The sequence below is a fragment of the Hippoglossus stenolepis genome, chromosome 6, assembly GCF_022539355.2.
Source record: "Hippoglossus stenolepis isolate QCI-W04-F060 chromosome 6, HSTE1.2, whole genome shotgun sequence".
NCBI lineage: Eukaryota > Metazoa > Chordata > Actinopteri > Pleuronectiformes > Pleuronectidae > Hippoglossus > Hippoglossus stenolepis.
This window is the reverse complement of record NC_061488.1, coordinates 26,273,998-26,288,964: the sequence shown is the minus strand read 5'-3', so window position 1 is coordinate 26,288,964 and position 14,967 is coordinate 26,273,998.

The following is a 14,967-nucleotide window of genomic DNA, read 5'->3' as shown; positions in this document are numbered from 1 at the left end:
TAACATCGTCAAACAATTTTCAACACATCTTAACAACTGAACAGCTTTAACAGCTGCCCCTCTCAACCTTCCTTTCCTCTTGTGGAAAGGGTGTGTGTGTGTTGGGTTTGTTGTGTAGATTGCAACTGCTGTACAGTGGGACAATCCAGCCATTAGCCAAACTATCAAAGGTTAAATAGTGAGCACTTGAAATAGCAATTGAAACCCCTGAAGTGTGTAATTGTGCTGCTCATCTAGATGAAAGTGACACTTCAAACACTGAGACAATCAGACCACACATTACGTTCGTTCTTTGAATGTGTTTTGGAGGGAATATCGTTCACCTATGCCAAAATACAAAAAACTACAAACCTAAACCAAGAGTCTCTCCAAGTTTGGAACACACCTCCTGACCTTTTCAGAGTTTCTTGTGCATCTGGCTGTGAATAGCTATGACCTTTTCAAATATGTTGTCCACATGCTGACTGCTCTGGCCCATGCGGCTCACCGTGCACAAAGGAAAACCACATCTGACTTGGAAATGAGATGCTGTTAGATAACTTGCCGTTTGACTGTAAAATATCTGTTGAAGGGTAAATCCTCACGTTGAAGGATTTTTTCCTACATTTTAGAACCAAGATAACTTTGCAAAGTATTATGTGATTCCAATATAAAGTTGTGTGTGTTCCAGGAGATACTGTAGTGGGAACTCAGGACTGCTTTCGAGTACTTTGGTACTTTGTTTCTGTCTGTGGACAGATGTTGTCCCTGCAAACCATGTAAGATGCATCATTAGAACTATTAGAAAATGAAGGTGTGTAGTTGAGATGAGGGATGAGTTCAAAGATGGGTGAGTCCAGCCCGTTAGTACTAAATACCCATGTAATAATGAATGACTAATGAATAGTCATGTCATTAAGTAGCAATAACTACTGAGCACTTGTGTAATATTGCAGTTATGAATAATAGGTTATCATGAAATAATAACCCTGCCACAAAAGAAACCAAAGAGGAAGGAAAGTTAAAGTGACAATGGTAGGTTAGCTTGTCCAAAAGGTTGGTCCGCATGTTTTCATGGTTCATCTGTTTAGTTGCTTGATATTGTTTCATTTTTTAGTTGGATTGTTAATTAATTCTTCTCATTCAGGTTTACTTAAGTGTGGGTGGTGATCCAATTCAATTAAATGCAGTTCAATTTAATTTCTTTGTATAGTGCCAAATCACAACATACATTGTCTCTACAGGCGCTGTATGATTCTTAAGGCATGACTTTATTGTGTTGAGAAATGCAACAGTTCCGACAACAAGCAAGCATTTGGTGACAGTGGAGCAAAAAAACAGGAAGAAACTCCCAGAACCATATTTGGTGTGGGCAGTCATCTGCCTCGACCTGTTGGGCTGTTTGAGAAGAATGGGGGAGAGAGAACTGTAATAGTGATGATGCAATACTGACAAAATCATGCCTTTACTTTTCATCTGACTGACTTTTTTCAGGCAAGCAAAGCCCTAACATGTCCACAGTTATGTGGAAAGGTTGGGCTTGGTTTTTATTTGATTACACGGGACTACTTTTATACAAGGAAATACAGCAGTTACACCAGAAACCTCAGAATGACTGTAGCTTAGTCTTAAACTTTAGTCTAATTATGTTTTGAATACTTGTTATCGGGGAATTTGATTGCCATCACAGTAGGGGCATGTTTTAACAAAACAACACGTTCTAAGCTCTGCTAAAGCATACAGTCATTTTTTGTCCACAGAAACATATGTCATGGCTAAAAGTTGAGCAGGCAATTTCATGAATGCATTGATTTAGTTAACTTCGCAGGGGTTAGTTATAATGTTGGTTGTAAGATTGATATATATTGCATTTTGCTTTGTTTATTATGTCAGAGATGTAAATATGAAGAGAAAGACAGCGGACATAGCATCCTCTTCAATAAGATTAGAAATATGCCAGCTGAGGCACAGCAGAATGACAGACAGGGTGAGACGGAGAAAGAAAAGGCAGGAGCAGAGAGCGAGAAAGAGGAGTCCCCAGTGAGCACTGGCCCAAGTGGACCTCCAGACTCTCACACATACGCTTAGCTACAGTTCCTTGATATTGTCCATCAGTGTGTTCTATTTAAATACAGATCATGTTGAAAATGCATTATAAAACCTTTGAGTAAATATTTTCCGTACCTTAATGTCTGACACAAATTATTTTGTAGGTGTTTCTCCAAGACCCTAAACATCACAGCAGACAGACTCAGAGAGCTGGAGAGAGGAGCCCTCCCAGGCCTGGATCATCCATTATGTAGAATGGGAAAAATAGTTCAACTTAATTAAACAGACACTCAAAATCAAGACATGATGGGCCAATCCAGCCAAGATTGAAACTCATTCCCAGGACGCTCCAGGGCGACAGGCGGAGAAACTTTCAAGCCTCCTGGTACAATATTCACTCGTGGCTGGAGTACAAACAGACTCAGGACTCTGCATACTGTTATGCATGCAGGCAGTACGCTAACTAAAGAGCACAGTAAGCAGATACAAGAAAAACCGTGCCTATATAAAAACTGTAGCTAAAGTCTTGCTGTTAACTGCAACCCAAAATATTTCACAGAGAGGTCATAGGGAGACAAGCGATGCAGACAACAGGGGAAACTTCTTGACTATATTGGGGGCGATTGGTAATCACCACCATCAGTTGTTAAAAGGGCCTCGCAATGCAAAATACAAGAGCATCATAAACTAGGTCAAGGAAAGTGAGATCTTTTCACTAATGGCAGATGAAACGAAAGACACAAAAAAAGAAAAGAACAGATGTCTTCAGTGCTTAGGTATCATTATAGAGGAGCTGTAAAAGAAAGCTTCTTGCACTTTGAATCTGCAGACCACCTCGATGCTGCAGGACCAACAAAACAAATTATCCAGATACTTGAGGCCTGGAGTACAAAAGTAACCTGGTTGGGCAACAAACAGAAATAAACGTATGCCGGAGCACGCAGAGAGCTTCAAGGATTGAGTGAAACAAGGTTGGCTTGTCGGCATATTGCTTGTCGTACCTTACTTGATAGACTTCCTACTATTATTCGTGTCCTTGAGGAGGTAGCTCCAGAAAACGGTGGAGATAGAAGTATTGATGCACAGGGCCTGTTCGCTAAAATGGACCTTCAGTACATTGGCCTTTTGGTGACATGCACAAAGGTTTTTTGTGATGCAAGATGTCTGTCTGACTTTCTACAGTCTCCCTCTCTCATGTTCAGCTATGGATCTAGTTGAAGCCCTTGTGCAAATGTTTTCAAGATTACAGGGATGAATCCTACTTTGAGGGACTCTGAAAAGAAGTCTTAAATACTGCTGAAAAATGCAATGTTGAGACAGAGCCTGCTCCAAAAAGAAAGACAAAACAGAGCAGAAGGCTAGATGGACATGTCCTCAATAGTTGAGCGTTTTGAGCAGACCAAGGACACTTTTCGTGCCAGCATAATTCTACCCTGTGCTTGATAACATGCTCAGTGAGTTAAATAGACAATTCTCAAAACCAAATTATGAAATATTGATGGGGATCCAAGCCTCAAATCCTGCAAGTGCTACATTTTGTCAAGAGGAGTCGTTTTTTTCATTTGCTTCTATTTATAAATGCAACTAAGATGAACTCAGACATGAGCTATGCCAAATGAAAAGACTCATACTAACATCTGGCATACATAAGCCCTCTAACAACTCACTAAAAGAATTTAACATTTTAAAGAGGTATTCCATGAGCTCTTCTGATTATGCAAAATTGCTATTGTCATACCTGTGAGTACTGCCTCCTGTGAACGCAGCTTTTCCACACTCAAGCTTGTTAAAACGTATTTGAGATCCACCATGGGTGATGATAGACTGAGCAATCTAGGTGTTTTAAGTGTGGAGTCTCGTCGAGCTTAGTCCCTGGACTTGGTTGATTTCGTAAATCACTTTGCAGCAAACCATAACAATCGCAAAATACAGCTGTTCTAAGCTGAATGTGTGTATTTTGTATTCTTTGACGTTTGATTTACCTTCAAATGTTTTTGCGTCTTTTTGGTGCTATGTTAATCTTGATTATTTTATTATCATCACACAGCTGAAATGTAGTGCAACCCCTCAGTGGCAGTCCATAAGTACACTATACATTGGTTGGATAAAGACCAGAGCTCGTTGGTGGAACTCTGAGATAGCTGGAACCTGTGCCTGTGACTAAGGGGCATGTGCAAGAAAATGGAACATTTGCTAAGCTGGGTCAACACTCAATTTCTTCATAGTGTGGCAACGTAGGATAGTTGTGAGTTGTTAGATGAGCATTAACCAGTGTTATCAAAGAAAATCCAACAACTCCAACCCGGGTTAATAACCCAGGGAAAATGTATTTCCTCAGACCAATACTTATAACCATAAGGCATTCAGGTCAATGATACTGAAAGGCAGAAGATGTGGTTCCATCCCAAAATAATACTTTATTAATAATGACAACAATGTAAACTATTAATGGAGCTGCCACACACCATGCAGACATATAGGTGGGGGGGAATGATCCAGCGCTGAGGCTTACCAGTGGAGAGTTGGGCTAGCGAGGTAGGAGAGGGATCCCAGGGAGAGTCACCTCGATCACACGTGCATCCACACGTCCTAACACACATGCAATTGTGAAAACCCGTGGGTGTAAGGCACAGCACACAGGAAGGAGACACCGCCACCCAAAGACACCAGCCGCCACCACCTCTCAACTCCTGCAAAATACGGAAGACATGCACGCTGCGTCAGAAACTAATTCAATAAAGACACCAAAGCAATATTCATTTATATTGGGTAAAAAATATTATCTAATCATCAAATTAGCAACCAAAACAACCTAAGTTACACAATTAATCATAATAAAATGAAATTTGCAATTGTAGACAAAACAACCAAAATAAGCTACCAAAGAAACAATATTATTTGCATAGAGTAAGCAGCCATTGACAGGCAATGTAACACCATCAAAATAAAGTAAAGTATAAATAACTAAACAGTAGATTATCTGTTATAATCTACTGGGATTATCTGTGGCTGCAGATTAAATGCAATAAAAAAATAAACAGGAAATAATATAGACCCACATAGATTAGGCGACCTTGTAGTTGTGAGTTTAAACAAAATACACACAAAAAACCAATGCAAAATAAAATAACTTTGGTAGCCATGTTTGCAACCCAAATCAAAACAAATGAATAAATGAAATAAACACCTCACACAGGAGCAGCTAGTGAGATGATCCACCACGAGAGTAACAAAGGAGAGAAACAAAAGGCAATATGTCAAAGCCCACTCGTATTCACGTTTTAAAAAGGCTCACGCTCAAAATGGCAAACGCACTCTGATGTGACACTTTAGGAAAACTAAAGCAAATCAGCAAAGTAAATCTAAGTAAAGGAAAATAAAACAAAGTAAGGCAAAACAGCGTAAAGCAAAGTAGAGTAGCAAAGCAGCGGTGCTCTTGCAGCGTGTGTGAGCCGACGCAGCTTCCCAGTGAAGCTGCCAAACACCTACCAGGGCTCACAATCCCTAGGATCATGGACCTGAAGTTAAATACAAAAATGATGTTTGAAACACAGTAAAACTGATACCACAGCGGGCTAAATACCAATTAGTCAGTACTGTCCCTTAGTTCAGGGGAGGGAGGAGGAGAGCAGTTCTATGGTGGCAGCTGTACTAGCACCCATTTAATATACAGTCTGATAAGTAATCACGGGGCAAAGGAAGGGTGAACTCACCATCAGCGTCTTGAGGATCACTTCTGGTGAGGGGGGGATCCACCCTAAACACCCACAAAGTCTGAGGCTACAATGAGGAAAGATCCGTTACAAACCTTTCAGCCACCGCTGTCATACCTAAGACAGTGCCGGAAGTTGAACGGTCCGGAAAAGGTCAGGGGAGAGCTCAGAAGACAGCTACTACTATTTATAGTCTCCCTATACTTGTGATTGGCTGATAAAGCCAAGTAAACCATATTTCTAATTAATATTTGTGAACTGGAGGAAATGGAACTGTGTCAATTTTCTCCTTTTAACAATTGTATTTTGCGGTTTGTGACAAAAACCCAAGGGTCTACGGAAACATAACTGTAGATGTACATACACAAAGTGATTCTTTTTCTACATTTTCATGCTCATTGCAGTTTATGTTCACTATGTTGACCATCTCAGTTCAGCATATTAGCATGTTGTAACTTGCCAATTAGCGCCTAATGGCAAGTACAGCCAGGGTTGACAGGAATATCAATAGTTTTGCAAATATTTAATCATAAACTAAGAACCACAAAAAATGTTTTCAAAATTTGAGTTATCACAGTAAATCCTGAGGGGAACATCAATACAAACAATCAAGTACCAAACTTCATGATAGATGAAAAATTTTGATTATCACCAAAGAAATTGGAAGACTTAATCTCCTATATTGTGGCATTTCATCCAACAGTTGGGATATTTGACTCTGGATCAAAGTGGATTCACTTACAAGGTTACCGACGATGTAGCCACACGGCGAGAGTGGCAAAAAACACCCTGAAGTGTGTGTCTGGAGACAGTTTCTGATGGCATGACTGTATTTGTCCAAGCACATGGGCATAACAATACACACAACTTTATAATACCCATTAAACTACCCTGGACTACCTCCCTATTCTTTCTCAAGAAGGACTTGTTTAAAAATTACATGAGTGTTATTTCTGGTACATCAGTCAGTAAAAGATTAGAGATGTGGGAAGCACTGCAATTTTAATCAGGCAGTTTCACCATCTGAAGAACAGTACAGTACTTTGTTGAATTTCCGGTCCACTGCTCCCAACGCTGAACTGTCTGTACTATCATGGTTTGCCCCTCATGAAGCAACATCTAAAGCTGCTGCCAGGCCTTTCAGTGGAGCAAATGGTGAACAGTGCTATTTATTTTTGTCTGTAATATTTCTTTCATTCTTTCTTGTCTCGGTAACGAAGCAAAAATACCTCACGACCCCTTGCTTGGCATCATGACAGAGAACACTGGCATTGGCACCCGTTTTGAAAAAAATAGATTTCAGATTTTTCCTGATCCAGTTTTTGTCTTAGCTAGATCCCCTTTACAGGAACTGTGCATGTGTGACTTCTTGACTTTCCTGCGATGAACTCACCACATACACCAGTCTCTGTGACATGCTGCCGGCCAACTGTATCCTCCAGTCTTGGCAGCTGCAGTATGAACGCGAGTGTGGCTTATGGGAAAAGCCGGTTCTCTAACCCTTTGTGGAGACTTGCTTTTCAGCAGGGTGTTGGTTTTCAGCCTCTTTCAGCTCAGTCATGGGGGATTTACCAGCGCTGAAACCCAGCACCTTACCTGGAATAAAGACCTGAGAGAATGAAATCAATCCAACCTCCTGGGAAAGTGGGTAGCTGCTGGTGTGGCTGCTGTGTGTCGGTGTACATGCATTTATTCAAATGTTGGCTGAAATAATAAGAAACTATATGATATAAAACTGAAACTTTTCTGTCCCTTATGGAGCATGAAAGAAACTTAATTTCACAACAATCTTTACATTAGATTGTGATAGGTCTTGAGTGCAAATGATAATTTTGACTACATGATAGCACTCGAGAGGCTAGGGGTAGCTAAAAGTGGATTTTAGGGGATTTGTGTTGGGATTTATCCTCTTTTGACCACCCATGATTATCCACAACACAGTTAATTGTAATCTAACCCATTTTTCTCTTCTGTAGGGTGGACTGTATTTAGAAAATGCTGCAAGTCAGTAAATCTACTCTACTAAATTGATCAATAAATCCATGTATAGCACATATTCACAAATGTCACAAATTTGTCTCATAGGGCTTAACAAGGTTTTACATCCTCTGTCCTTAACCCTCAACAAGAGTAAGGAAAAAATACCCCAAAAAAACTATTAACAGGTAGACTCCTCAGAGAGAGCCTCATGTGAGGGATCCCTCTCCCAGGATGAACAGACGTGCAATAGATAAAGCATGTAGCTGAACACATCAACAAAATATTGATTAGAAGAAGAAGATTTTAACATAATGGAAAGGTGTGTCAATGTTTTACTAATTTACTAACATTTAGACCTTTCAATTGTATGCTTAAACTGCAGAAAACTCATACAAAATTTAAGTGTATTTAAATCACCAAGCAAGCCTAGCACGTTGAAGAAAAGGATAAACATTAGTTTTTGAACCAAATATTGTCATAAACTACAGTGATTAGACATAATTTCTTCCTTTCAGCAGCACGTGTTTTGTTGTCTTGGCTACCACCTACATTGTCATGAAACTTCTAAATGCTAAGTGCACTGAATGGATCCTATTGTGTATTTATTGTGTTTTCAGGGTTCAGATAGGTGGGGAATGTGGAAGAAAGGGCCATTGTGTTAGTTTTGCCTTTGACTGCTGGCCTGAGACATTTGCCTACTGGCAGACACACTACATGTGCACATGCTAAATGCCATAAGCATACAAATCAATGTACTTGCTTCCTTAGCTCATAATAGATGTGATAGCATATAGAGCTCTTACAAAAGAGAGATAATAGCCCTTGTGTGGTTGTGTCTCTACATGTCTCCCTCTCTCACTCAGAGAGGAAAGCAGCTAGTACCACAGAGGAGAGTGTGTAAGGTAGTCAAAACAACACTCTGTAGTCTAAGCCTCAAGATGAAACACACTTTACAAAGAGCTGAAGAAGACTGACTCCCCAGCTTTCATTGTGGCCGTTAGATTTCAGTCCTGAGAGTCACCAAGACCTAATGTGAAAGCTCTCTCTTTCTCTCTCAGTCAGTGTAGTCAGGATTGGTGTTGGGTAATGAAGGTTAAATGCACGACTGAGCTTGTATCTGACTCGCTGCACTTAGCAACAGAAAGGGTGTTACCTACAGTTTAATTTTACTGCTTTCAGGAACAGCTTTTGTTCCATTACAGTCATACACTTAATAATAGTCTTGCTCAACATGTGGTGCTGGTGTAGGTATCTGTATACAACACAAATTACAGATTTGTTAGACCACATAGAACTAGTGTATTGACTGAAGCAAAAAGCACAGAATAATGATGGGATGGGAAAAATGTTTAAATGTCTTAATAAATCATTTATTAGCCGAAAATCACAAAATGTTTGTCTCAAGCCCACTGGTTCCTACTGGTTCCCACTGAAGGTATGGATCTTTAAAATGATCAAATACTAAAATGACCACCTCCACCAACCAGTCAAGTGGCCTACATCCATGTCTGTCCAGAAGCAAATAATATAGGCAGTGAAGACATTGATTGAATTCAACGAAATGTATTATGTGTAAAAGGTCAAAAACGTGTGTTGCGAGGTCACAGTGACCTTTTACCACCATTAACTGACTAACTGCCAAATTTGAGGACATTCCCTGAAGGTGTTCCTGAGATATTGCATATTTAGTGGGACATACAGACAAACGGTGCATATGATGTGGGCGCATAAAGAAAGGCACAGCAAAGTTCTGTTTATTTTTTGTCATATACCTTATGTGGGAATGAAACTTGGTATGCGACAATGTTCACATTAATGTTTGCTACCAACAGTGTGTAAAACCTTTTGAAATGTCCTGGTCCTCAGAGAAATGCCATCATTGTATGTGGGTTGGTTCCCTCAAACACTCATATAAACAGATATGTACAGTTCTGATGGTACCAATCCTCATACTGCTCCTGAGTCTCTGTTTCTTCACATTACTTCACTTGGTGTGGCTTGTGCAGGGAAAGTCACCATGTGTACATGTCAGGACAAGTCAAAGAGAAGTGGACTGACTAGATCCTTGTCACACATCACCACTACGAGGCTTTCATGGACACTATCTCGACTCGGGCTTATCTTTTGTTTTGATGGCAGCATATGGAAACTGTATCACTTCCAGAAACACAAAATTGAAAGAAATTCTGATTAATAATGAGTAAAGTCTTCATCTTACAAATGAAAGCTTAATTCATAACCAGAAAACTAAACTATGCTAATTTCGTCTCACTTTATACAGCTGTGGTCAGCTAATGGTAGCAAACATCAGATAGATGTAGCTGTTTTACTAACATTACTGAATCAGACACCTTTCATGACATTAATCTCACACTAAACGTGCTGAAGTTGTTTTTTTGGCCACTTAGGAGCAGTGGAGCAAGCAAATGGACTGATATATTGTTACCCTTGAATATGATGATGGGAAGAGAATGTTATGTTTTCCCCCGTCTGTTTCTTTGTTGGTTGGTTCATATGTTTATATAAACAAGAATTACGCACAAAATACTGGCCAGAGGACCACGGAACTTGGTGGAAGGATGCAGCATGGCTAAGGGAATAAGCCATTAAGTTTTGGTGTCATTCAAATAAAGGGGCAGATTCAGGATCGTTGCAAGATTTCCCAGGGAATAATAAACTGATTAAAAATGTTTTTGGGGACTGATATATATATTTAATATATATATTATTTGGTGCAGCTAGAATTAATTTAAAAGGACTACTGGGCATTGGTGGAGGTATGTTCTCTACTTTGTTTCCACCTCCAATATTCAATATTCCTTATTGTTTGGCATCCACCAACTGGAAAATGTCAAATTTGTAAGCGTTAATTCTCTGCAGCTACTTTTCGCTGTTGGACAAGTAAGCACAGGGGGTCCGAGCTTTTTTGCTAAGACAAAGATGCTGCCTAAAGAAAAAAAGAAGGTTGCCAGGTCGTAACTGCTCAGTTGGTGCTAATTCTCTGTTACCCCTTACCCCCATCATGGAATAGGTTCCAAAGTGGTTAATGCGCCTAATTTGGAATAATTCAAAACAATTCAACCACAACTAAAATGCTTTAGAACCACAAAAATTGTCCCCAAAAAAACTAAGAGGCTTTCAAGTGCGAACCATTGGGAATTGTTTAATATTCATACATACAGGTTACACAGGTTGGGGGTCTACTGGTTGATGAAACACTGTTAATTAAGAACTGGTGGAAACATGGAGTGATTCACTCAATCACTCACCTGAACACAAGAACCAGCTAAATTGAGTTGATCATCGCAAGTGACACCCTATGACCCATTGTTATTAATTATGTAATGGTGCAGCTCCATTGTGACAGTCACATTGTCCCAAATAAAAGTTGACTAAACTCCCCGTGTTAATAATTAACTTGGATCTTTTAATGAATGACACACGTCAACATTAGGAAGGTCCTAATCATGAGTTCTGAGTAATATCTATGTCACTCTACCCTGTTATCTACAAAATACAATATGTAATGTAACTTGTAAGAACAAAATGTGATAACCTATTTTATTTTTGGTTGTCAACAAAGGCACCAGGCATGTGTTAAACTGTGTCGCAATATTAGTTAAAGAGAATCAGGGGTACGCTGAAGAGCCTGTGGTCCCCACAACACTGAGTGAGTGTAGCTCATTCATGAATCACTCTCACAAATTTGAAAACAAAGGTTTTATTTAATGTTTCATGTAAGGTATTACACTCAGTTGTTTGCAACCTGGTAGTTTTCCTATGTATCTTTTCTCCCATAGAGGTTTGGATTTCCACTGCAATCTTTTCCAAACAGGAGCAAACATGTTGCAGAAATTGTGTGTTTTGTGTTCAGGCAGCAATTCCCTGTATCCAAAACAACTTTCTCCCAAGATAGACAAATAAAGTAACCTTGAACCTGCTTCAGATTGTACTTCACTTCACTTCCCTTCATGAAGTCAACAAAAACATTAACCTTAATTTAATGCCATTCCAAAATCCCTCTGCTAGAGTTGAATGAATGAAAGGACGACAAACATCCGTCAGCATGTGGGTGTTGGAATTACTACTTAACATTCCGGCTATTGACACACACACACACACACACACACACACACACACACACACACACACACACACACACACACACACACACACACACACACACACACACACACACACACACACACACACACACACACACACACACACACACACACACACTCCTGTGTCCAGGTGGAGTGTGTATATTCATGTTTGATGGTAACCGGAACGTGCCCAGACCTGCAGCTCAGGCAATCTGACCGCCAACCTTTCAAAAACAGTTCTCAACACGTCCACCAGCCAGTCAGCCAGCCCACCTCGTCTAGCAAACCATGAATGACTCCCCCACCACACATTACTCACGCACAGATTTTTCAGTCCTTAGCTGGGCGGCGGATCATAGGCTCCACAACATTAAAGCTTTCAACTTTAAAAGCTGATTTGAAGGAGTCTTTCCATCTGAGCTGAGGTTTATCCGGTCTTTACGTGAGTGGGTTTCTGTGAAGAGGGATGTGTGGCGGAAGGCAGCAAGGTAGGTAAACAAAGGAAGTTTAGGTAGGAGAGGTGAAGTGAGTCTGAGGTGCGTTCTAACAAGCCGGCAGCTGTCACGTTGCTTTGTATGCACACTGAAGTTTTGTCTCACACGAGGGTAGATTTGTGTGTTGAAATCCTTTAGAGGTACTTAACAGTTTCAATCTTCCGTTTCAATCCAACACCAGTTTTACACATCTTCACATTCAGTCTTTTCTTTCTCTGTGTATAGTTTCATTTCAGGTTGCCATTGTCTCGAGGTCTATTTTTTACATAGCTATTTGAATCATTATGTTGGGACATCAAACTATAACAACACTAATGGAATCTGAGGTCAGATGAAATGTGAGAGCGCCCAAAAGTCACTGGGTGTGACCTATAATGACCCCAGGCATCCTTCAGTAAACAGAGCTGGTCATGTGCGTAATCTTAATGGGGAAGACACAACAATCTGTAAACTGATATTTCTTGATATCTGTAATTAGCTGTTTGTTAATAGATCCTGGTGCTATTTCTGATTGGTCTTGGTCTTCATTGCCATTAATTACATTCCCTCCTGTCGCAGCTTTCAGGCATGTCCTGAACTCCAGAGAACCTCTGGACTCTATGTGTGAGTGTACGAGTGATCGTGAAAGTCTGCAGAATGTGTTCTTGAGGGCTTTTGTCAACTCTCACTCAATAATTTCATGCTGAGATTCCAAATGTTGCCACATCCCACTTGTTGAGCCTTTTAAATGTTAACTCTTTTCAAATATTTCAATGGAAGGCCTGCGCTGTGAGCAGACAACGTGTTGTAGTAAAACCCATTTCACAGTGGACAACAAACCCACCAACAAACACAAAACATATTACTTTTGTTTTCATTGGAAAAAGGCTATACTCTCGACTCTTGCTCACACACACTCACATGGAGGCACCAACACTGACAGGAGCATCACCTACAGATGAAATGTGACAGATCCATTTTATCAGAGTGTGTGGTGGCTACCAGCTCACTGTCAGTCCTGTTGTGTGTAGCTGGCCCCCTCTGTTACGGCTCACAGAAAAGTAATAATCACATTTTATCAGATAGTCGAATTGAAGACACTCGGCTCTGCTCATCCATGCATGGTGCATGAATATAGAAGGGGAATAAAATGTCTTTAATTTCACCTTAAAACCAGGTTGAAAACTTCTGCTTTTAACTAAACAATTTTACAATGTCATAACATCTTTTTATCAAAATTCTTATTTTATTCTATTATTCTACACAGGCATGTTTACTAATGTCCAAGTACAGCACTTCGAATCTAGCACTGCGTATGAAATGTGCTTTAGAAATAAAATGACCTTGCCATGGTTTATATAAGAGCCTGAAGTCTATTCTTCTAATCTCTAACAGTAAAATACAAACCAACAAAAATTCTTAATTCATTTAAAGGTTCAGTGTGTAGAATTTAGTGACGTCTACTGGTGGAGTTGCATGTTGCAGCTGAATATCCCTCACCTCACTCTCCCCCTCTAAACATGAAAGAGAACCTGTGGTAGCCTGCAGTTGTTATAAGAACTCAAAAGGTGTTTAGTTTGTGCAGTTTGAGTTACTGTAAAAAACATGGCGGCCTCCGTAGAGAGGACCCGCTCCAGATGTAAATATAAAGTATTTAAATATAAAGGACTCATTCTAGAGTAAAGAAAACAACAATTTGTACAATTTAGATGAAACACTAGTAAAAACATATAGGATTATTTTATATTCAATTTCTGCCTATAGATCCCTTTCACATAAATCTTACACACTGAACCTTTAAGCTGACACTTTGACTGAAATATGTACATGCTACAGTACTGTATTGTATTTGTGCACCGTCTCCTCCTATCTCATATTTGTCTTATGTGTCTTCCATATTCCCCACTCCCCTCATCTTTGTCTCTCTTCTCCTCGTAGGTGACTGTAGCATCTTGGGCTATATGGGATTATGGTTTGGACCAGGAGGACCATAAAGTTTTGGTTCGAGGACACTGACATATGTCAGTCATCATAAACCTCTCTTCACAGAGACTAGAAGACCACAAGTCCCTTTGGGCCCTGTAGCTTCTCAAATGGACCTTTGATGATTTCGTCAAGCATCCTTTTTGGAATGTGTCAAGAGTTTTAATCAAATACTTCTTTAAATCACTTTCGAAAACTGTCTTGGACTGAAGTATTTTTAACTGTTGCTTTGCGAATATTTGACATGGGATTGGACAGTTTGACAACTTTAGAGAGCAGTTACTGAGTTCCAGACTCCCCATGTTTCATGATACCTGCACCTTTCCTCTACCACTGAACATCATTGTGAGGAGGCTGCCTTTGCTCCTTCATCCCATCTTTACTGTCTTTTTTACTCGTGACTTCACAGAGTATTTTTTGACAGTGAGGTACAACATTTCTTGAGCTCCACCTTTGGTTTTTATTATTGGATCATATCACACTTTCTAAATGGACGGTCTCGGGAGCTACTTCTGAAAATCTGATAACGGTGGGAACCCCTGGCACTTTACACTTGCCCGTCATACATCAGCAGTCATGGAGTCTGTGGCAGCTAGAATGGCCATGGTGACGGACTCCCCCAACCTGTCATTGAGGTCGAGGACTACTGTGACGACAGACCGTGACTCTTTTGTGAGCACTGCC